This window comes from Amphibalanus amphitrite, unplaced genomic scaffold (assembly GCF_019059575.1).
Source record: "Amphibalanus amphitrite isolate SeventyFive unplaced genomic scaffold, NRLGWU_Aamphi_draft 000166F_arrow, whole genome shotgun sequence".
Classification (NCBI taxonomy): Eukaryota; Metazoa; Arthropoda; class Thecostraca; order Balanomorpha; family Balanidae; genus Amphibalanus; species Amphibalanus amphitrite.
In genome coordinates, this window is record NW_024881661.1 from 48,964 (window position 1) to 73,390 (window position 24,427).

The window sequence follows — 24,427 nt, forward strand, 5'->3', positions numbered from 1 at the left end:
GATCTATGATCTGAATGGATCTCGGATCGGGATCCATGGGATCAGATCTCAGATCCATTTTTCCGGATCCAAGCACATGTCTGCTAATGGCAGCGTGCGCGCGCGCGCCCGTGTGTGTACATATGGATGAATGTATGCGTGTATGTCGCCATGTTTGTAAATTTGGTTCCGCATGTAAATATAACTTCTGAATGATGATAATGGTTTGTTGTCCTAGACGTCACCGAGCCGAAGACGGAATTTCTGGTTAAGTAATAAGCATGCCTTTCGCGGCGTAATTTGGCCGCTTCATTGATCTTTGCTCGAGGAAGAAAATAGGCTCTCAAAGAAGAGACGTTTTTTTGGCCCCATAGAACGAGTGCGAAAATGCAAAAAATCATTACACGTTTGTGTTAATAACAGTTAAACCATCGGCCGCCCGGGGCTGCCGTTTCATTAGTATTGGCTGGCAGTACGATATCTTTTTACTTTTCACTCTCGGGCCGCTCCGCGTGCTGGTCTGGCGGTAAAAAGGTAGACAATATACATGCAGCACATGCAAAAGAGCCATACGCAAGCTGCGAAAATACAAATTTCACAACCCATAGGCATGTATAGCACAAAACATTACCATATTGGCCCCGGCGGGCGGTCCGCAGCATGCGCTGTCTATGGGGAAAACCTGGCCGCTAGGGGCGCTGTAGTCGCCGTGACCGGGTAGACCCCATACGTCGGTGTGATATAACCACATTTTACATTCCATGGGAAAGCACTAGTCGATTTCAGGTTGGGGGAGCGTTGACTCGCGAGCGGCTGAATGAAGTGATTGCAGATTCATGTGGACCTATCTTTGATAATCAGTGATTTATCATAATAGTCACGGAGATTGCTTATCTCTTAAAAAATGTTGACTGTTGGCATTAACCGGCCGCTCAGTTGCGAATAAAGTTTTAGTTAAACATGGAACTATGGAGCTACGGCAAAGTTGTAGGCGCATCCGAGGCGCCGACCGTCAATTAACTGACCGGCGACTATCCGTCAAACTGGTCTATGACTTAGGCCACGAGGATTAATGCGCCATAGCTGTCACTGCGGCATTTCTTACTCTACCGCTGACAACGACGACATCAAATGAAAACATAACTTTTCCGCTCCGTGACCAGTATGGAGATGCATTAACATAAAAATCAAGTGATGTGTATAGTTCTTACGAGAGTTGATGCTTCTTGATTTACATCGAATCGGTATCAACGTAGATTGACTGTTACATCATACGGCTGCACTTGACCATAAAAAACTTCTACAACCATAAGAAGGTAGCTAAATAATGCGTCTTCGCAAACCGGGATTAGCAAAAACTCACATAGAAAGGTAGCCGATGTCATCTTAACAACTGAAATCATCGGAAGGCTGCAACAAAAGGAAATGTATTGGATGGCCAATGAGCTCACTGCTCCATCCTGCAGCTCTATCGGGTATGGTCCCCGATTCCGGCGGCTCTGCCTGTGACAGCTCTGTCATCCAGTGCTCCTCAGCATCGCAGAATGCACTCAGCGGATTCATGTCACGCCCAGCCGACGCAAGATTCCTCCGATTGCAGCGGCATGCGTGGCATTGGTGACTGGTGACGGCTGGTGACGACTGGTGATGGGGGGCCTAATGGACTAGTGGTTGCTGACGGTTGGTGACAACTGACAAGACTAAACCACTGATGACTGCTGATTGCCGCGGTTTCTGAGCCAAGGTGGCTGGTGACAGGACAGTGCGCTGCTGGCTGACACCTGATGACGGGAAGCTACAGGCCGATGACGGCTGGTGTGGTGATAGACGAGCGAGCTGGTGACGATTGGTGACGGTTGGTGACGGACAATCGACTGATCCCATGAATGACGACTGTTGGATGGTTTCTAGTGCAGCCGTCTCATCCCCTTACCCGCCTAGTTTGAGCTTCACCAGTCTGCCTCGATGCGGTGCCACAGCTGTGTGGACCCCTCCCCCCATGCAACACCCTCCCGGCGTATGCACCCCGCCGGGGGCCGGGGCCGGGCGACGGGGTACGCCAGGGCGACGGACGGTTCGGGTGCACGCCGGCCGGCCGGCGGCGTGCCGCGGAGGGCCTCAGTGTTGCCGTGACGCTCAGGCGAGCCAGGTGGGCCGGCCGTGCTGCTCAGAGACCGCACAGAGGTGACTGTGGTGGAGTCCCGGGAGGTCATCGCTGAGGAATACGGAATAAGGAGCAGAGGAGCGGCAGAAACGGTGGGTCTGAGAGACTACGCTACCGACGGAGAGAGGATGCAGACCGCGGCGCGGGGATACGGACCACTAAATAGTGGTATATCGTAGTATATGATAGGAATTAAAAGCGGGGTGGGTTTGACGCATAACGCATGAGTCATGACGGTATTTATTCTAAACTGGAAAGCGGCATGGGTGTACCCAATGTTATGGGGGCTTGGATAGTCGAATCCCTTGAATAAAGCTCCATGATGTCCATATCTAGGTTCGCTGCTGAGTGCTATAGTGCTGACCGATGTTCTTTTTTATACTGTAGAAATTGATTTTAGAGCATATTAGCGTTTTCGTTGTCATTGATCAGATAGGTATGTTCGTAAAGGTTATGATGCCCTTAAACTGCTTTTCATGAAGCTGCACCAGCCCATTTTCCTAACCGCCTACGACTAACCTCAATGCACATCACAATTCACATTTGAAATAGCCATTCTACAATAGCTCCCTGCACACTGCTATTGCAATGGTCATTGAGAGGCTATTTCGATGCTAAGTGGGCACTGGTCCATGATAACCAATCCATTCAGTCGCGCAGTAATGACGAAAAGTGCGCAGTTTGGCGGCAAATGTGGGCACCGGTAATTTTCGATCCGACATTAGACCCTGACACAGAAGGGCTGCACACTTGCGCCGGTGGAGGCCCCGCTGAATAAACAGTGGCCGTGTACAGCCGACTTCATCACTTTGGCCACCACTCTGGTCCATCACTTTGGTCTGTCTATGTGAAGCCGTCATCGCTACAATTAAATACTCAGGTACTGTGACCTTTTCTGTAATGGATCTGATGTCGAATCTGATGCAAAACCCGATCCATAATTTTATTTTAATATGAATACTTTTGTATTTACGGGTAATATCAGCAAATCAAAGACACTATTTTTTTTTTGTACACAGACAAAAAAAAACGACGCAATGTTCACTAATGCAGGTTTGGTGTATAAGCCAAATCTATTGAATAACTTGGTTCAATTATGGCGTTCTGGGGTCTCATGAATAACTGCTCATCAGAAACAGGGCCATTTTACACCAAAGGCCTGTTACAAATATACTCGTATATTCTCATCCCTAGAACTTGAAAATGTGAAAGAGCTTTTAGAACTCAATTTTATACCTGTTCGTCCTCATATCTTTTTTACATTTACATTTTAAATATTAAAAAAATGGCGATTGAAAGTTTCGGAATGTTCGGATGGTGAGAAGTTTTGCTTTATAATTATGCACTTGATTGCTTTTACAATGCAGGTTTATCTAAAATCAATGTTATAAACAAAGTAACTCAATCATTTAACCATTGCCTAGACCTTAAGTTCCTTTGATTATGCAAGATGCATGGCTCAACCCCAGCATTATTGGCCGTATTTATTGTCTGACTTTTGATTTACTAGATTCAATATCCTTCGCTGTTTTGCCCAATACCCATAATTCTATGGCGAAAAGATTGACAAAAACGCCTTCATCAAGGAGCTAAACTTCACTCTAAGTCGTGGTTGGTCAAATATAAAACAGGTTTGCTCGAGCGATGTTCCTGAAGGTTAACAGAGACTTTTGCCAGTTAGCTGTAACTAAGTATATCATAGTGTGCAAAATAGATGGCCATGGTTCACTTGCAGCTCTATCCATGTCCGAACACTGCCGCGTTTTAGTTTAGTCTGTCAACGTACTCAGTCGCACCGGCATGCGACAATGGCGTTGACACAGATCCCTTTTGGCTGTGAGCTGAGTGCGAGGCCATGACAGGACGGATTTTCCTTTGAGCCATGGAGCAACGAGTGGCCTTACAATCGCTCTGACATCGCGTGCAGGTCGCCGTGTCACCTGATAATGTGCTGAGTTGTAAATGTGTAATTAAGTGATAGGGAAATGTCCTCAATTACACTCAATAGCGTACATTTTCCGTAAACCTCCTCAACGTGTTCATGACTATACATTTACCTGGCACTTGACCCCTTGTCCATGACATTTGTAGCATATTACCTCAAAGGCAGGGGATACCTTTGTCCTTTTCTGGTCACTAGCCATTTAATAAACCCTTTTTTATCAAGTCATGTCTTTCATCCTCATATATGCAATATACAGTTCAAGTCAAAATAATAGATAGCGTTGACCCTCACTTTTCTCTCAAGGCCGACGAAACTAGGAACAACTGACGCTGTTTCCGCTCAGTTCCGCAGCGTGCAATGCAATTTTGATGAGGCCAGCCTCACCGGCCAACCGACGCAACACCCCGATACAATAATAAACCGATCCAACTTCCCCATCCCGTGTTCACCATCAATATCCATGGGACATTAAAGGGACTATCCCACCTTTACATTAGGTTAGAGTTGAGATAGCCAAGTTTGCGGCGAGGTCCAGAAACCACTATCTATCTTGGTTGCAACCCCCGCGGCCTCGTGGTGTTGAAGAAATTCGTTCCCTTCATTTGAAAATGAGCCCTGCGCAAGGCCCAATCTCTTAACCATTAACGGTAATCTGATGACGTCATTTGCCTTTTGAACGCCTGTTCAAGTGAAGTATCACTTGATTTACGAATAAGCCAATCAGAGACACTTTTGTTTTTGTATGAGCCGAGTCATATTTGAGAGCAAATACCTATATTTGCTGCCAAATTTCCCCCACACTGACGTGAAGTAAATCCTTCATTACGTCACAGATCCGATCTAAATGACGTCACGATGAAATATAAAAGTCGCAATATCTCAAAAAGTATACGATGAAAACGCGTAAAAACTTGCAGAATTCGTCACAATATCATGAGTAACATTTCCGAATCCTAAACGGGACTTTTTGAAGGTGGGATAGTCCCTTTAAATCACCAACCTGACAGACCAACACCTGGCGAATGTCACGTCTTATCCACTCAAAAAATGACAGCCGGGTCCGGTACTTGTCCACCACTATTAACCCGCGCCGGGCCGGGGGGGTGTTTGAACACCCCCCCTGTGGTTTTTCGCAGATATCTCAAAAACGGCGGCGCGGAGCGCCGCCGTTTTTGGCACACCTGTTTGTACATCTTTTCCGCACATGTTGTGAAAATTTCAGACCCAGGTCGCCTTAGGTCAGGTCACCAGGTCACGCCAAGTGACCTCACCTCAGAAAAAATAAGAATGCTCGTCATAGCTACACCGATTGATCGATTGCCTTGAAACTTTCAGCGATTGATAAGAGCAACAGTATCTATAAAATGTTTATCTCGGAATTTTGATATCGGTGACCTAAGGTCAGGTCAATTTTGCGGCCTCTCCATTATAAGTCAATGGGATAAAATTGAAAAGCGTCTGTTTTGCACGAACGCCATTCTAGACACTCTCAAACATCGAGATATAGATAAAATTGACACACTGAACCAGAAAATGGCAACTGTGACCCCTCGTTATGTCCCCGAGGTCATCTCAGGTCACGAACAGAATCTAACAGTTTTTCGCTAATAACTTCTGATAGAGGCGTCCTAGAGCGCTGAAAACGCCTTAGATGTGTTCGGCTCGACGTTGCAGATCGACTGATATGCAACATGACCTTTTCCGGTCAGGTCATGACCTTGACCTGAGGTCAAATTTTCAAGTTGACCTTTCAAGGTCAACTTATAGTTCATTCGACGCGTCTCGACGAGAGGAACACGATGCTGGCAAAAGTAATGTCATGGCTCTTTTGAGTCAAAAGTTATCGCCGATAAACCGATTTTCGTAAAAACGGCTATTTTTGGAGTTTTTGTCCTCTGGAGGCTAAACCGTTGACCTGATGTCAAATCTGAGAACATTACTCAGAAAGGCCTGTAAAAGGGCTATCGAATGCGCTTTTCCGCGGCGCTGTAGCTCTATCGGTTCCCGAGATAGCCGTTGGCAGTTTCCAAAATGTTGAAATAGTCAACATTTTACCTTTGGTGACCTCTGGTGACCTGACCTTTGACCTGACCCAAAAAATGACCGAAGTGTTTTCGTCCTTATTTTGGACGTTCTTTCTATTGCCGCTTACCGCGTGTCGCTACGTGGCCCAGGAGCCGAGTTAGAAGGGGGGTGTTCAGACACCCCCCCCCCGGCCCGGCGCGGAATCTCAGAGCACCGGCCCGGCGCGGGTTAATGACAACACGGACTACTTTATAACCCGGCAAGGTCGGAGTGTTTGACAAAATTTGACAAAATACGGGTCCAGGACATTCGGGTAAAAAAATGACAGCGTGTTCCAAAAGATATCACACCGCTATTAATGACGACACGGACTACCTTATTAGACCCGCGGCCGTTCTAGCAAGGTCGGCCTGTTTGACAAAATCTAGCGGCGTATCGGTGGGTCACTCCACATTTTTCGTCCCCGTAAGGCGGCGCCGACCACGTGACCTGCCACGAGTAGCCACGTGGCAAACAGCTCGCCACGTGTCAATGTCACTGTGGAGGTGTATCGCATATCAGATCTCACAGGAGTCGGCGGACACTTGTCTAGGAATCGTCCAATCGTGAGGGTATGCTAATTAACGTGGTTCTCCTATCGCCGGAACGTAGAGACATTTCCGTCCGCTTAGCGATAGGAAAACTGTAGAATGGCATATAAAATGTGTCTCCGGCAAATGAATACGCGCTGCACCGTCAAAAAGGCTGATCATTTCCGTTTAGGCAGCTCGTTTGGATGTTGGATGACCTGACCAATGTATGATGTAACGGTGCATGAGCGCGCCAGAAATGAACGGCTCAGTATTGAGATTCAGCCGACAAGTTGGACAAGTTGGGACTGGGATAAAAGTAACTATAGTAGTTTGTTGTTCACTTTATCTGCATACATTACCTGTGAAGAAATTCAGGCTGTCATTTATATTGATGGATCTTCCAAATCAAATATTTTTATAACATAACCTAGCGCAAAATATGCTACTAATATCAAATATATGTAAAGAAAATAATTTTCCGGCGCATTGATTCATGTGATTAATTCATTTCAAATGACGGCTTATTCTAACAGGCTACCGACAGTGCCGAACGTTTGAAACTTAAGTGATTACAATAGACCCATAATGCAAATAAATGTGCCCATATGGTTGCATTTAGGCGTCATTAAATCATTACATTCGAAAGGTATGACAGATGCCGGCCATTTCAGCAAACCTAATGTTTAATGCGATGGACACAAATTTATTGCATGGTTATTCTGGTCGATGAAGCTAAATAAGACCAGCCAGCCCACAGGTGCCAATTGATACAGCCCGCCATTTGCATTGTACCAAAACACGCTCTCATTCCGTTTGTATATCCTCTTGGTTCTTTTTGTATACTGGGGTACACATCGTCTTAAGTCGATCTCTACGGAATTCACTAATGGCTAGGCTATTTCATGGCCATGCGTTGCATTCTTCATGCCATGGTCCGCCACCTGGTGGCTGAATTTATATCCTCAAGTTGAATTTGGTGACGCCTCAGCGCTTCAATCTTCCCGGTATCTCGGCGGTCGCAGCATAGAGGTACGTCTCCTAATTATTTTCCTGTTATTTCTTTTTAAGAGTATGACTCATCGAAAACTGTTGTTTTGCTAAGATAACCATTCGTTGTTGATCATTGCTTGCAGGTTTTGTAAACAAAATTGTATGTTTGAAACTTTTCCAGAAAGAATTAAAGCTCATGTATACTAAGGTATACAAATGTCCTTGGCCCGAAAAATTTTGAGGTGTGCTTAAGAAGTAGCACTACAATTATTGGGAGGAATTAACCTCTGAAAAAATAAATGTACACCCGAGTGACCAACGGGATCCTGCACGACGGATAAATGTAAACGTCAATATACAACGGACTGTGCCTAGGACTAGTCATGTATACTGTAGTATACATGGTTGCTGGGTTAGTTAAAGCCATTTTTTGTGGCTCGCAAACAACATTATGCCTTCAAGTGGCTCTGTGGTTGAGCGTTGACATTCTTCGAATCGTTGGTGACCTCAATGGCCGTAAATCCTCACTCAAAGTTTGATAAATCGCCCGATGAATTAGAATCCGACCCCTAAGCACAATGACATAGGCAAGCACCTCTCTAAAACACACCATACGGCGATTTTTTAGAGATGTCGCTTCAGATAATGCTGCAAGGTCTTCCTCTACTGTTTATCGATTCGCAACAGGTGCTACAAGTTCTATATCTTCAAAGGAAATGGCAACTAAAGACCTAAGAGCAGTGGGCAAGGGGCAGAAGAAGCGGAAGTTAAGGGCGAGCGGTGTTGATTATTAAACGTGTCAATACTATTAGCCATTTTACGCCGTAAACAAACGAAAAAATACACTTTGGTGATTGTATGGAAGTTTTCATGGGTTGCATTTCAGTCAGATTTTATAGGCTTTGAGTATTTTTGTATATCCCAGTATACATGTCATTGCGCATGCGCGATGACCTTCACTGCTGAAATGTCACCAATCTGGTCATTGTTGGCACCAAAGCTCTCAGCCAAAAAAGTTTCGTTGCTCTCCATTCATGGGCTAATTGGCGGGACTCAAGAGGATATAGCGATGAAAGACTCACTGAGCCTGGCTCAGTGAACATCGAAGACACATTATCTTTTGTTGCGGTAATTGCGTTAGCATAAATAAGTACCTATAACACTCAAAAACGAAATAAGCTCAGCTTATGGGCCAAATGACCTCTTACGTAGCCTGTAAGTCCATTTGTTGCCATCACTTTTTGCTCTGTTTCGTGTTGTAAGCACTCCAATAGTTACCCGAACACAGACGTGCACGCATCATCGTGTTTGGAGCCGGCTCGGCAGCAAGTAATCAGAAAGTTCCCACCAACTCTGAGAGGGTATACGCGTAGAGAGCGCTGGGCCCAGCCGTGTTCACTACAGCAACCAAGGTAGCTAATAGAAACGGAAACTTATCAGCTCATCGTCTAACTATTTAATGAAGCTCGTAATTTCCTTGCAGATGGTTTTAACTAGTGACATTTATTTGATGTGTTAATGTTGCAGCCCATCCCATAGTGGATGCCGCATATGCTGGCAGTTGCTCCATTATGGAATAACTCAGATTTGGTTGAAAGGTGAATGAATGGCACGTACAATTACATATTGTATTCATTGATAATGATTAAGTCAGTAACGTGGCCAACTAGTTTTCGCAAACATGTTTTTGATTAAAAAAGCAAGAACTACCACACAACTGCAAATTTATAGCTTACATCTACTCACACATGATAGCAGACACATGTCTCCTAAGGGTCAAAAAGGACGAATATCATTCTTGAGAGGACCTTTGCTTACCTTTCGCAAACGCCCCTTGATAAATACATCAATCTCATCGCTGAAAACCACGGAAAGCCGTGATCCTGTTCGTGAGCCGGGGCTGATCCTGCGAACGGTTCCACCATGCGCCATCGTTTGTCTTCGTCGCGCCGGAAATGGCGCGGGAGATTGGCCCCTCGTCGGCGACCGGCGGCTCCGATCGGCGACGCTGGCGGGACGGAGACCGGTCCGAATACCAAACTGACATCTTCCCGAGGGGGGAGGGGGGGGGGGGTAGGCGACGTCTCGACAGTGGCGGATCCAGGGGGGGCTGCGGGGGCTGGCAGCCCCCACCCAAGGAAAACTGGCGCCACTGCGCCGAAGGCGCAGTGGCGCCAATTTTCAATTCGCAACTCATCGGAGTGCCGCATACTAGGACTAGGATGCAAAAATCAGTCGAATAACGTCGTTTCAGTACGCTCCGCACCGATATTTCATCTAGCAGACCCTATAATATAATATTCATTAAGTTATGCAATTATTTTGCAATACACCTAGGGATTCCGTCTAACATTTACCTCCCACTTGGTACATAATAACATACTCTTCTGAACTCGTGCTTATTCATGGCTGGATTTCGTGTCACAGGGCATGTAAAAAAATATCTGCTGCGGTTGGGATCTCTGTCACAAACTACCCAATACGTTTTCAGTCGCCGCTCGTCCACGTTTCTCTGGCTACCATCCACCGATGGATAATGGGAAAGAGTGGTTCCTAAAATCGTCATCGACGAGAGTCGAGAGATAGGCCTGGAAACTTCGGTGAAACTTGTTTTGTATCCAAACGTTGGTTGTTTACCTTTAAATAAAAAGGGAGGTAGGTAGAGATAATTTTAACAGACTCTGACTCCGAGCCGGTATCGGAGTCGAGGGATGCCAATGAACCGACTCCAACTCAGACTCCGATCAACACTGCCGACTCCAACTGACGCAACCCTACGCAACTAACAAAAAAGATCCACGATGCGACTATGGCGCCCATCCGGGGCGTGGCGCCCAATTATGACCTGCAGCCCCTCCCCAGTGAAAATCCTGGATCCGCCACTGCGTCTCGAGCACGTGCATCAAAATCATCGCGGCGTTACGATACGACTGATCGGCCGCCGGCTGCCAGGTCAGGCGACTCGTTTCACGGAATGGTCCGTTTGCGGCGAATTGGATGGGTAAATAAAGGCGCGGCGAATTGGCGGCGGCCGTGGCGGCGCTGGCACATGTCTCCCCTCCCCCTCCTCCCTCGGGGGGGGGGGGGCGCTGCAGGCCGACGGTCTCGGTTCACTGGACTTTGTTTGGCGAGGTTCAGAGCGGCGGACCGACGCGTGCCGCCCCCCCCCCCCCCCCGATCGATGTGCATAACCTGTTTACCCTATAAAGGCAGCGCCATCAATTAGGGACCAGTCATCCATGATAAATCACTATTTTATGGGTCACTAAATTATAGAGATATGCTTGACTCCTATATATTTGACTTGTCTTAATTCCCTTTCATTGTGTAATGCATGCAGATCAGCTGATAGAGAAATCGCGAGACAGCTAGACAGGCTTCTTGCGAGGACTTCTTAATTAAATAAGATATGTTTACTGTGAATACACTATGTTATAAACCAACAATATGATTAGGGCGGCGGGAAATTTGATGTATTATTCTTATTTTCATGATTTAGGGTATTTTCTGCCTAAAGGGATGCCGCACGTATTTTTGTACGTTTAGCAGTCTGATCACTTGCCTCTGTTTCCGATAAGGTGCGTAGAGTCTGACATTTTCAGCCTCAAAGGGAGTCTCTGCTTCTCTGGATTGCTGAGATGTGCAATTGAATTTCCATGAAGTGCGCGGATTCTCTTTCGGTGCACGTCTCTGTACTTCCGAAGCTGTGGCGGCTTCACCTTAGATCCTGGCTCTCTGAGGTCAGAATTGCTCAGACAGGACACATACTGCGTATAGTGCACACTCAGCAGTACTCAATTGAACTGGCTCTGTCTGTCTGGACCCCCTGACCCTGGTCCGGCCAGTGGGAAGAGGGACGTAGTCTTTGCGAATATTGGCGGAGAGACAGACTACATAGATGCGACAGAGTAGCTCACCTACAAAGACAAAGGGAGGGAAAAGAGCAATCAAACCCCTAGGGATAGACATCGCAGCGGCTCGGTCAACCTCAGACGGTCTGGTACAGTGTCACTTTACAGCCGATTCTGCCACTGCTCGCACGCCGTTAGCGGTCCCCTGAGATCACTGAGACACCGCCAGAGCTGTCCCCGTCGCCTACTGGCCCACTCGGTAGCGCTGAAATGTCACCTAGGATCAGACCGGAGCGGTGCTGTGCTGGCCCCGACGTTGGCTTCTGAGCCCTTTCCAGGGACCTCAGATTGACAAGGTGGGGAGCTAACCAGAAGTTAGCGGCTCCGCAGGCTTCAATTGCCAATCCAATAGTACGCTGTTCCTGGTAGGTAACCATGTTTCATTTCGCACCCGCGGCGTGCGGTCGTTCCCTGACATATTGCTCGCCGCAGCTCTGAAGCCGCGTCGGTCCGACAGCCGCATCAGGAGGGCGGCGGTGGTAACTCGCCATTACAGGGCTCTCCTTCCATCAGTGCGGCTGCCGGTGGGATTTGTGCGCCTCACCCGCGCCTCAATCGTCCCGTGTGGTCTGAGCAGACCGACAGGTCGACACCGAGCCACTATTTGTGGTCTGTTCGAGCTGAGTTATGACGGCCATATGCGCCAGCCCACGCTGCCGCCTCCGATGCCTCCGCCGGAGCAGCAGCAGCTATACTGCCGTCGCAGCCGTCTGTCTGTGATCGCTGCCGCGGTATATGCCGCCCGTCAGTCGCAGCTGGTGTGTCATGTCACGTGACCGCTGTATATGCAGTAGAACCGGCGGAGATAACGGGTCACGTGATTGCATCATGGGTTGCATAAGCTGGTTGAGGTAGCGACAGAAAATCTATGTCAGACAGGCCTATGAGTTGATCTGATGGATCGGTGAAATTATTCCTGAGAAGAAACAGCTCGTCCATAAAGAAAATGATAGTTCATGGCTCTACTGAAACTTAGCTCTTACAGTGCATCCACTGAAAAATATAACTCCTCCGCGCTGATATTTGCAGACGTCCCATTTCAACAGCGGAGTGTCAGAGTGGAGCGTCAGTCAGTTTTCTGGAGACGCTCCAGGACCGACTTCCCTCCCTGTCTGGGTGGTGTGTCTGGTGCTCGTCCAAAGTGACGGCGTCAGCTGCTCTTACGGTGTGATGAACCACCTTTAGTCTCCTCACGAGACGTGCGAACGATGACGACTGGAGTATGGCGAAGCGTGGGTCTGGAGCAGCCATGGTGGTCCTGCTCATAACCGCCGTCTCAAGCGTGCGACAGTGTCAGACTTTGGGACAGTGTCAGATAGGCGATGTCGGTATGTGTCTCAGATGTCACATTCACATCTGTCACATAGGTGACAGACCGACACAGTCGTCTGTCAGTCGGTGAGTCAGGGGGGCTGGGGGGCTGGGGGGGGGAGCGCAGAAGCAGAGTGGTATCTCGCCCACAGTTGACGCTAATGGCCACAGCTGGGCCGACGCGGACGGACCAACAACCCCTGTACCTCCGGTGCTAAACCGAACCCGATCCGTGCACGAGTGTGAACATATAAACAGCCGTGAGAGTGGCTTTTGATTCATCACCGCCGGCTAACGGGGCTCATTACTCGCCGTTCTGCCCGCCCATATGTCTCAGCTCGGGCGCTCCGGTAAACAGCATCAAAAACGCCCCCAGAGACTGAAATGGGCGCGTCTTTCAGTCTGACTGCGAGGCCCATCTGCTAGGGAGTCCCGTGGGGATGAGAGGGTGTCTCAGTTAGTGCCTGGGGATGTAAGCGAGGCGGCTCCAACCTACCCTGCAGACCCGCCCCAGCGCCGGTCTTTTTGAACGTCTGCATCTCATCTCAGCATGCCCAAACGCTCAGCGCTCAGACACAGGAAACGGGCTTTTATAGCCAGCCATTGACCTTAACCGCATTCGGATATATATATATATATATATATATATATATATATATATGTTCTACTCTCTCTCTCTCTCTCTCTCTCTCTATCTCTCTCTCTCTCTCTCTGTCTCTCTCTCTCTCTCTCTCTCTCTCTCTCTCTCTCTCTCTCTCTCTCTCTCTCTCTCTCTCTCTCTCTCTCTCTCTCTCTCTCTCTCTCTCTCTCTCTCTCTCTCTCTCTCTCTCTCTCTCTCTCTCTCTCTCTCTCTCTCTCTCTCTCTCTCTCTATATATATATATATATATATATATATATATATATATATATAATTATTTCTCAGCAGATTCAATAATGTTTAGATAAACTCAGCCTTTTTCTGGACAGTTTCGTGACTTGTATTGTCACTGCGTCGGCGGTTATACGAGCTTGCGTTGCACACTATCATAGTGTGCAACGCAAGCTCGTATAACCGCCGACGCAGTGACAATACAAGTCACGAAACTGTCCGGAAAAAGGCTGAGTTTATATATGTTACAGGCCGTATGAAAACTCAGTCCGTTTGCAAACGGCCTGGACAGCCCAGTCAGTATGCAAACGGACTGAAAAGTCAGGCCGTTTGAATACGGGCTGAAATTCCAGGCTGTATGCAAACCGCCTGAAATTTCAGGCCGTTTGCAGACCGTCTAGGCCGTATGACAACTTTCCAGACACCAGACCGTTTGCAAACGGTCTAGGCATTTTGAAAACAATGTGGTCTGCATAAAGTTACAGCTGGACAATGTTGAGTTTGTTGAAGCACGACCGTTTCATGACATTACATGGCACCATGAAATCCTGAGGTGCATTCGGCATCCGGAAAAATATTGTCACTTGGATATATTCTCCGTCGGAAAATTATTGTTGAGCGCCTATCTTCAGTATGTCTTGTTATCGCGATACCGTTCGTGATCCCCGATGATTCTCGCTAGTTCCGGAAAATTATCCCTCATTTTCCCGATGACGAATGCAGGCCTGGTCAGGAAGAGATTAGCAGAACTGAGAACCGTCCCGTATAGCGCCCGGTCGACCCGGGCTTCCCCCGGACTTCAAAGTTTCGCCTTCCACCGCAATGGTCATTGGTCAAGTATTGCCGGCGTATGTACGCCACCGGCCAGCCGCCGGCGGTCGACCGGGCGCGGTGAGGACTCTAATGTGAACCAGTGGCGCGGGAACTTCTTCCAGACTGGGGGGGGGGGGGGGGCTGAACCATAATAGAGATCAACCTAGGGTACCCCCAAATCTAGTTTTCTCACCGGTTTTAGGCCACTTATTTTTCAGACCTTGGCCTTTTCAACAAACAAAAAAGAACGAAAATATTTGCAAAAAAGTCCGCTATTCCTTCTCAGCTGAGTGAAGAAACTACCGTTTTGGCAGCCTGGAATAAAGGTTTTAATCTGCCAAATGAGTTGCCGAGCCAGTGAAAGAGGTGGATTTTTCACTAACATATTTTCTTCCTTTGCGACCCACAAACCCTAGTTAGGGGAGGACAAGCTGCCCCAACGGTTCCTGACCTCATGAAAAGTTGTGGGGCACCGCCCCCACGGCCCCAGAGCTGTAGGAGCAAGCTTCCCCCACTGCCCCCTCCCCCGGTTCTCGCGCCTATGTATGAATCTATGAAATTATGTTGGTAGATTTCCGATTTCGATTCCTCCAGCGGGGGGGGGGGGGGCTCAAATACATTACGAGCCCACCGTCCCCCCCCAGCCGAAAAGTTGGAGGGGCTCAGCCCCCGCTAGCCCCCCCCCCCCCCGGTTCCCGCGCCACCGATGTGAACTCCACTGAGAAAAAAAATTATTCCCCTGGAACACCTTTAAGGGTGTGTACCAAACTGCACCTCGCTGGGGTGTCAGACGGGTGTCTCTTTGACACCAATACAGGTGTCATTGGGAATGAAACACCGGGTGTCTGACACCCTTTTAGGTGTCTGACACCCTTTTGGGTGCACACCCAAAAGGGTGTCAGACACCCGGTGTTTGATTCCCAATGACACCTGTATTAGTGTCAAAAGTGACACCCGTCTGACACCCCAGCGAGGTGCAGTTTGGTACACACCCTTAAAGGTGTTACGAGAGTGTCCATTGGATGCCAAAAAAGGTGTCGACACATTCTTACATTTATTGGTTCAAACAGGCATATCGCATACATATGTACATGGCATTCCTATCTTGTATACAGCAACGAACTATAAAGTACAAAAAATATGGGCTCTATATTTACGGAGAAATCCAATGAAAACTCACCGAAACACATCGGGTCCATTCACAGTGAGAAGTTGCTCGCATTTCAGCAATGATAATTAACCGTCGATTATCTCCAACCAGATGTTATTCCGCAGTTCACTTGCTTTCGTTTCCATGGTGCAATGCTGTGTTGTCATCCTCACTCCAGACTTCAAATTTCACCGAGTACCGCCCGCCTCGTCATTTGAATAAACACGGAGCAAGCTACAAATAAAAGCTAAACATTATCATTAACGCACAATCACTTGAAGAAGTACACTGCGAACAACGTTCGGCGCCACTATATCCACATAAATTCAAAAAAGCCCTGCCATCACTCACACCGCACACGCACCACGTGGCCACGCCGCCGCCAACTGAAATCTAACGGCTTTCCTGCAAGGTGGCGCTTTTTGATCTTCGCATGGTTGACGCCGCGTGACCAGCACACAAATGACGTCACACAATGCAGCTTGCTGATTGGGTAATGATTCAAACCACTGGACCTGCTGTGGTTTCTAGCAGTGCTACGGAGTCAGAGTCGGAGTCTGATGGAGTTGGCAGTTCTGGCCGGAATAGGAGTCCATTTTGGAAGACAGAGCGGGAGTCCGAGTCACTGAAAATCCGTTAGACACCGCATCCCTGGTTCCTAACACAAGTGACGTCAGAACAATTTATGTGATGATTTAGGTTCGAATACACGACAGCTTTCAAACATTTCATGACTCATGCTGGAATGTTCCTCAACAAATGACAACACACGTGAAGGTATCACAAGGGTATCAGATCCCTTTTAAGGAACATTTTTTTACACCTTTTGAAGTGTTGACTGTTGATGGTTTAGGGTGTTTGACACCCGAATGGATGTTGGTGTAGGACACCCATTAATGTGTCTTTCTGAATCCCATTATGGTGTGTTTAAAAGCGCGTTGCACTTGAAGGTTGTCATCGTGGTGTTGTACACCTCCATGATTCCCAAAACAACATTTTTGACACCAATCTGGGCGTTATATATGACACTGCACAATGATGTCCGACACCCGTGAGACACCCCATGGGAATATTTTTCCTCATTTTTTTCACGCTGTTTTGGGGGTCAGATCCTTTTGCAAGTGTCAATGTGACACCTCTAGCAGTGTCGGACACTCTTAACATTCCGCTTCAATAAATGGCAACACCTGTGAAGGCATCATAAGGGTGTCAGATGCTTTTAAAAGAACATTTTTGACACCTTTTAGGGTGTTTGATACCTTAGAGTGTTTGATACGCGGATGGGTGTGGGTGTCGGACACCTATTAACCCGGCGGCCGCTGGGCCTCCGCGCCACCCGCCGGCCGCTGGGGGGGGGGGCATAAAGTTGCCCCCCCTTTACTTCTGCGGCGATATCGTCGCAACGCGAAGAGATAGAGAAGCGAAACTTTGCACACATCTTCCTGAATACCTAGCCGAGGTTGTGTCCAAATTTGGTGTCGATCCCATTTGAAATGACGTCACAGTGACGTCATAAGTGAAATTATAGATTTGCGTCTCTCATATTCCTCACGATACATCACATATATGGGACCGAATATAAAGGGCCGATTATTGGTCAGAAGCTAGATGGAAGTGTAGTAAGATGTTTTAGGATGACAGCAGGTGCTGTCTAGTTCATTTACAGTCGAGTTTTATGCTCAGCGTCATCAGAAACGGTCCATATCGGAAAACGACAAAACTTTATGACGTCACTGTGACGTCATCTTAGGTGCTACAACCACCAAACTTTCCTCAAACATTGCCTAGGTATTCATTTGAAGCTATGCCAAGTTTCACGTTCGTAGCTCATCAGTTTTCGGAGATATTTCACAAAACGTAAAGGGGGGGCAACTTTATGCCCCCCCCAGCGGCTCGTGGGTTAAGGTGTCATGCTGAATCCCATTAAGGTATATCTAAACGCTCGCATGCGAACGAACACTTGAAAGGGTGTCATCGTGGTGTTGTACACCTTAACCCGCGCACCGACGGGGGGGGGCGGATATCCGCCCCCCCCTGAGGTTTTTCGCGAATAGCGGGAAAACCGCGGCGCGTAGCGCCGCGAAATTTGGTATGACTATTCCCTTATCAATTTTACACATGGTGTGCAAGTTTGAACCTCCTACCTTTCAAGGTCAGGTCACCAGGTCACTTTGAATGACCCAACCTCAAGTCACTTTTTTGCAACTTTGTCACCGTGCCAGAGCTACAGTAGATGTCGGAGGCCTTTGAAAGTCGCAGGATGTTATTAGGTCATTAGTAGCTACAATTTGTATATCTCGGAATTTTGATATCGGTGACCTAAGGTCAGGTCAATTTCGCGACCTCCCCATTATAAGTCAATGGGGGAAAAATCAACTCCCTGTTTTTACCACTAAAACGGGTCGGAATGGCCCCATATACCATACATGACTTTATATACGATCAACCTTCACTACCTTGAGGTCTGTTTTGCTGTTGGGCAGCTGTGAGGTCATGTGACGTCATCAAAGGTCACCAAAGGTTTTTGGCCAATAACTCCGTACAGGAACAAGATACAGACGCGTGGATGGTCTCATTGTGTTCAGCTCGTCAAGACGCATCGAATGATATACATGATGACCTCGAGGTCACGTGACCTGAGGTCAACCTTTGACCTTGACCTTTCGAGGTCAACATATATATCATTCGATGCGGATTGACGAGAGGATCACGATGATGCCCTTAGTTTGTTCCTATCTTGACTAATTCGAAAGTTATTCGAGAAAAACTCTCTCCATATTCAGCGCCGCCATTTTGACTTTTTCGACCCCTGTGACGTCATCTTTGACCTGACCTGAAAATGACCTTAGTAAAAATTGTAGATCTTGACCGTGCGTATCCGATGCCGTTTACCGCTTGTCGCTATCTTGCTTCGTTCTCGAGATCTCAGGGGGGGGCGGTCATCCGCCCCCCCCCGTCGGTACTAAGTTGGCGCAGACCCCCGTCGGTGCGCGGGTTAATGATTCCCTAAACAGCATTTTTCAACACCAATCTGGGTGTTCGATGACACCTCCAATGGTGTCTGACACCCGTAAAACACCCCTGGGGAATATTTTTTTTTCTCAGTGTGATGTCCATTGCGCGCTCCGGCGTTTTATGCCGCAAAATAATCGGTGAGTCTTGTAGTGATACGTTTCACCAAACCTCACCAGTAGTGGCTTCAATAGGCTCCATCAACTGGATGGCCGTACACGGGCGGACCGTGAACTTGTATAATTAGTAACATTGTCGAAAAACGGCCGGGCCGAGCATCAGCACGGTAAGAAAATGTTCGACGTATATGTAGACGAGTCATTCGGCATGGAATGCGCAAGCATTCACATGGATGCAACCTGATCATCGACCAACCTGGATCCATTAACCTTCCAGGCGGTGGGGGGAGGGCATTTTTTTTGCCCCCCCCCCCTTTAGTTTTTTCGATATATCTCGAGAACCGCTGCGCCGATCGTCACCAAACTTTCAGTACCCTCCCGGGAGTAGCTAGCGCACATGGTGACCAAATTTTTTCCAAAGGCTATGATAGGTTGGCCGCTAATGACGTCAGAGTGACGTCATTTTTGCCATTTTCGACCCAAAAAAAGGTTTCGCGGGAAGAGCTGTCAGGCCTACAGCTTTAGAGATACAGAAAAATGTTCCAGACATAAAAGGTGTGGAATCAAGAGGGCTACAAAACTGCTTTTTCGGTTTTTTCGAATTTTTTGGATTTTAACCCCAAAAAATGAAAAAATAGATTTTTTGAAAATAATAGCCGAAAAATCCAAAAAGTTTTTTTGAAATTCGGAAAAACCGGAATATATGTGATAGTCCCTACCGCCTTCTATCAACATACCAAATTTGAGATCAATACCTCTCTTTTTGGCCAAGTTATAGCGAAAAAACTGTTCAAAATTGATGACGTCAAATTTTTCAAACACAATTTTTAGCAATGCTAGACCTTGTAGCGCAAAACAAAGTCCACCATTAGATTCCCCGTGACGAGCTGCATCGAATCGATACCCATTTTATGCAAAAATATCAACTTTGAAATTTGACCTTTTTTTACCTGACCTTGACCTGACCTCCACCAGAAAGTGACCTAAACCGTACCTGATGATCTTATAACCAATACCATTGAGTTGGAAATGAAAAACTGGCCATTAAACATGCATCGCACAACCTTAGTAAAGTTGGGTTCATGTGGTGACCCTTGGTGACCTTTGGTGACCTGACCTGTGACCTGACCTGGTATGACCAGTGACCTCTAATAGCAACATATGTACTAGACAACTGACGCCTTATCGCTGATTTTCGACAAAATGCGTTTTACTCGGTGTTATAGCGCTTTCCCTAGAAGCCCCGTGAACGGTGAAACATTTTATCTTTGACCTGACCTGTGGCGTCATCGGTGACCCCGAGGTCAATGAAATTTGGTTTCCTTCGATAAATTTGACAGGGCTATCGAACGCCGTTTAAATTTTCCAGATCCGTCCAGTAATTTCGGAGATACGAGGGGGGGGGGGGAAAATGCCCCCCCCCCCCACCACGCGGAAGGTGGCTGGGAGGCCCACCGCCTGCCGGGTTAAGTTCAATCTTCAGAGGCTGTTGTAGTTCGCCAGACCGTTTGAAAACTGACTAGGCCGTTTTCAAACTGTCTAGGCCGTTTTAAACTGCCTAGGCCGTTTTCATACGGCCTGATATTTCAGGCGGTTTGCAAACGGCCGGCTTTTTCAGGCCGTTTTCAAACGGCCTGACTGGGCCAGGCCGTTCGCAAACGGACTGGGTTTTCATACGGTCTGTAACATATATATATGTTACAGGCCGTATGAAAACTCAGTCCGTTTGCAAACGGCCTGACCCGATTCAGGCCGTTTGCAAACGGCCTGGGCAGCCCAGTCAGTATGCAAACGGACTGAAAAGTCAGGCCGTTTGAATACGGGCTGAATTTCCAGGCTGTATGCAAACCGCCTGAAATTTCAGGCCGTTTGCAAACCGTCTAGGCCGTATGACAACTTTCCAGACACCAGGCCGTTTGCAAACGGTCTAGGCATTTTGAAAACAATCTGGTCTGCATAAAGTTACAGCTGGACAATGTTGAGTAGGTTGAAGCACGACCGTTTCATGACATTACATGGCACCACGAAATCCTGAGGTGATTCGGCATCCGGAAAAATATTGTCACTCGGATATTCTCCGTCGAAAAATTATTGTTGAGCGCCTATCTTCAGCATGTCTCGTTATCGCGATACCGTTCGTGATCCCCGATGATTCTCGCTAGTTCCGGAAAATTCTCCCTGATTTTCCGGATGACGAATGCAGGCCTGGTCAGGAAGAGATTAGCAGAACTGAGACCCGGCCCGTATAGCGCCCGGTCGACCTGGGCTTCCCCCGGACTTCAAAGTTTCGCCTTCCACCGCAATGGTCAAATATTGCCGGCGTAGGTACGCCAACGGCCAGCCGCCGGCGGTCGACCGGGCGCGGTGAGGACTCTAATGTGAACCAGTGGCGCGGGAACTTCTTCCAGACTGGGGGGGGGGGGGGGGGGCTGAACCATAATAGAGATCAACCTAGGGTACCCCCAAATCTAGTTTTCTCACCGGTTTTAGGCCACTTATTTTTCAGACCTTGGCCTTTTCAACAAAAAAAAAACGAAAATATTTGCAAAAAAGTCAGGTATTCCGTCTCAACTGAGTGAAGAAACTACCGTTTTGGCAACCTGGAATAAAGCTTTTAATCTGCCAAATGAGTTGCCGAGCCAGTGAAAGAGGTGGATTTTTCACCTAAATGCTTTCTTCCTTTGTGACCAACAACCCCTAATTTGGGGAGGACAAGCTGCCCCAACGGTTCCTGACCTTATGAAAAGTTGTGGGGCACCGCCTCCACGGTCCCAGAGCTGTGGGAGCAAGCTTCCCTCACTGCCCCCTCCCCCGGTACCCGCGCCTATGTATGAATCTATGAAATTATGTTGGTAGATTTCCGATTTCGATTCCTCCAGCTGGGGGGGGGGGGGGGGCTCAAATACATTACGAGCCCCCCCAGCCGAAAAGTTGGGCTCAGCCCCCGCTAGCCCCCCCCCCCCCCTCCTCCCCCGGTTCCCGCGCCACTGATGTGAACTCTTATGTCCATTGCGCGCTTCGGCGTTTTATGCCGCAAAATAATCGGTGAGTCTTGTAGTGATACGTTTCACCAGACCTCACCAGTAGTGGCTTCACCAGGCTCTATCAACTGGATGGCCGTACACAGGCGGACCGTAAACTTGTATAATTAGTAATATTGTCGAAAAACGGCCGGGCCGAGCATCAGCACAGTAAGAAAATGTTCGACGTATGTAGACGAGTTATTCGGCATGGAATGCGCAAGCATTCACATGGATGCAACCTGATCATCGACCAACCTGGATCCATTTAGTTCAATCTTCAGAGGCTGTTGTACTTTGCCAGACCGTTTGAAAACTGACTAGGCCGTTTTCAAACCGTCTAGGCCGTTTCAAACTGCCTAGCCCGTTTTCATACGGCCTGATATTTCAGGCGGTTTGCAAACGGCCGGCTTTTTCAGGCCGTTTTCAAACGGCCTGACTGGGCCAGGCCGTTTGCAAACGGACTGGGTTTTCATACGGTCTGTAACATATATATATATATATATATATGTTACAGGCCGTATGAAAACTCAGTCCGTTTGCAAACGGCCTGGTCCGATTCAGGCCGTTTGCAAACGGCCTGGACAGCCCAGTCAGTATGCAAACGGACTGAAAAGTCAGGCCGTTTGAATACGGGCTGAAATTCCAGGCTGTATGCAAACCGCCTGAAATTTCAGGCTGTTTGGAAACCGTCTAGGCCGTATGACAACTTTCGAGACACCAGGCCGTTTGCAAACGGTCTAGGCACTTTGAAAACAATCTGGTCTGCATGAAGATAGCTGGACAACGTTGAGTTTGTTGAAGCACGACCATTTCATGACATTACAAGGCACCATGAAATCATGGTCAGGAAGAGATTAGCAAAACTGAGGCCCGGCCCGTATAACGCCCGGTCGACCCGGGCTTCCCCCCGGACTTCAAAGTTTCGCCTTCCACCGCAATGGTCAAGTATTGCCGGCGTACGCCACCGGCCAGCCGCCGGCGGTCAACCGGGCGCGGTGAGGACCGGGATATGATGAAGTTTTCATACAACACCACCATACTTCATACAACACCACCATACTTCAACCCGCGCCGGGCCGGTGCTCCGAGATTCCGCGCCGGGCCGGGGGAGGGTGTCTGAACACCCCCCCCCCTTCTAACTCGGCTCCTGGGGCCACGTAGCGACACGCGGTAAGCGACAATCGAAAGAACGTCCAAAATAAGGACGAAAACACTCAGTCATTTTTTGGGTCAGGTCAAAGGTCAGGTCACCAGAGGTCACCAAAGGTAAAATGTTGACTATTTCAACATTTTGGAAACTGCCGACGGCTATCTGGGGAACCGATAGAGCTACAGCGCCGGAGAAAAACGCATTCAATAGCCATTTTACAGACCTTTCTGGAGGTTGCTGTCAGATTGACCTTAGGTCAACGGTTTAGCCTCCAGAGAGCAAAAACTACAAAAATAGTCGTTTTTACGGAAAGCGTTTTTCCGGCAATAACTTTTGACTCAGAAAGAGCCATAACATTACTTTTGCCAGCATCGTGTTCCTCTCGTCGAGACGCGTCGAATGAACTATAATTTGACCTTGAAAGGTCAACTTGAAAATTTGACCTCAGGTCAAGGTAATGACCTGACCGGAAAAGGTCATGTTGCATATCAGTCGATCTGCAACGTCGAGCCGAACACATCTAAGGCGTTTTCAGCGCTCTAGCACGCCTCTATCAGAAGTTATTAGCGAAAAGCTGTTAGATTCTGTTCGTGACCTGAGATGACCTCGGGGACATAACAAGGGGTCACAGTTGCCAGTTTCCGGTTCAGTGTGTCAATTTTACCAACATCTCGATGTTTGAGAGTGTCTAGAATAACTTGCGTGCAAAATAGACGCTTTTCATTTTTCTCCCATTGACTTATAATGGAGAGGCCGCAAAATTGACCTGACCTTAGGTCACCGATATCAAAATTCCGAGATAAACATTTTATAGATAACCCTCGCCCGTATTGGTGTTTTTCCAGCCGCGAACGTATAAGGGGGGGGGGGGTCCGTTGGACCCCCCCCTTGCCGTTTCGCCCCTGATCGAGCTAGAGCTTCGCGGAAAAAACGAGCGTGTTGCCCGTGACAAAAGGAAGCCGATGATACCCAATTTTAAGGTCCTAGGTCATTGGTTGACCTTGCAGGTCAGGTCAATGACCCCAAAGGCGGGAAAATCGGGACCTGTTAGAACGTCGTAAAGTGTGGCTGCTATGGGGTTTTTCGGGGTGCTGATCACGAATATCATGTTAGTTTTGATCACAGATGATGTCTTCATGTATTTAGCCCAGTTCGGGTCAGGTCAGGTCAGGTCAACCAGTAAGGGTATTCGTAGTAGGTGGCAACCGCCTCTGACAGCTTCGTAACATGCTACGAAGGCACCAAAACTACTTCGTAGATGTTCATATGGTTGCTAAATTCGAATTCAGCTCCAAAAACTGGCCTAGAAACATGTAAAACTCGAAAAAGTGAACCGAGGTCATCAAAGGTCAATGACCTGACCTGACCTTCAGGTGACCTTGACACCCACCCT

At 47.9% G+C, this 24,427-nt stretch overlaps 1 protein-coding gene across 2 annotated transcripts in view; it reads left to right on the forward strand.

Annotated features, from left to right (window-relative positions):
- The first annotated feature begins 2,099 nt into the window (after positions 1 to 2,099).
- Positions 2,100 to 24,427, forward strand: part of LOC122383540 (carcinoembryonic antigen-related cell adhesion molecule 1-like) — a 36,106-nt gene continuing 13,778 nt past the window's right edge. For both annotated transcript variants that reach the window (XM_043370053.1, XM_043370054.1), the window contains exon 1: positions 2,100 to 2,235. The gene's annotated coding sequence lies outside the window, so the exon portion shown is untranslated. The remainder of the gene's footprint in view (positions 2,236 to 24,427) is intronic.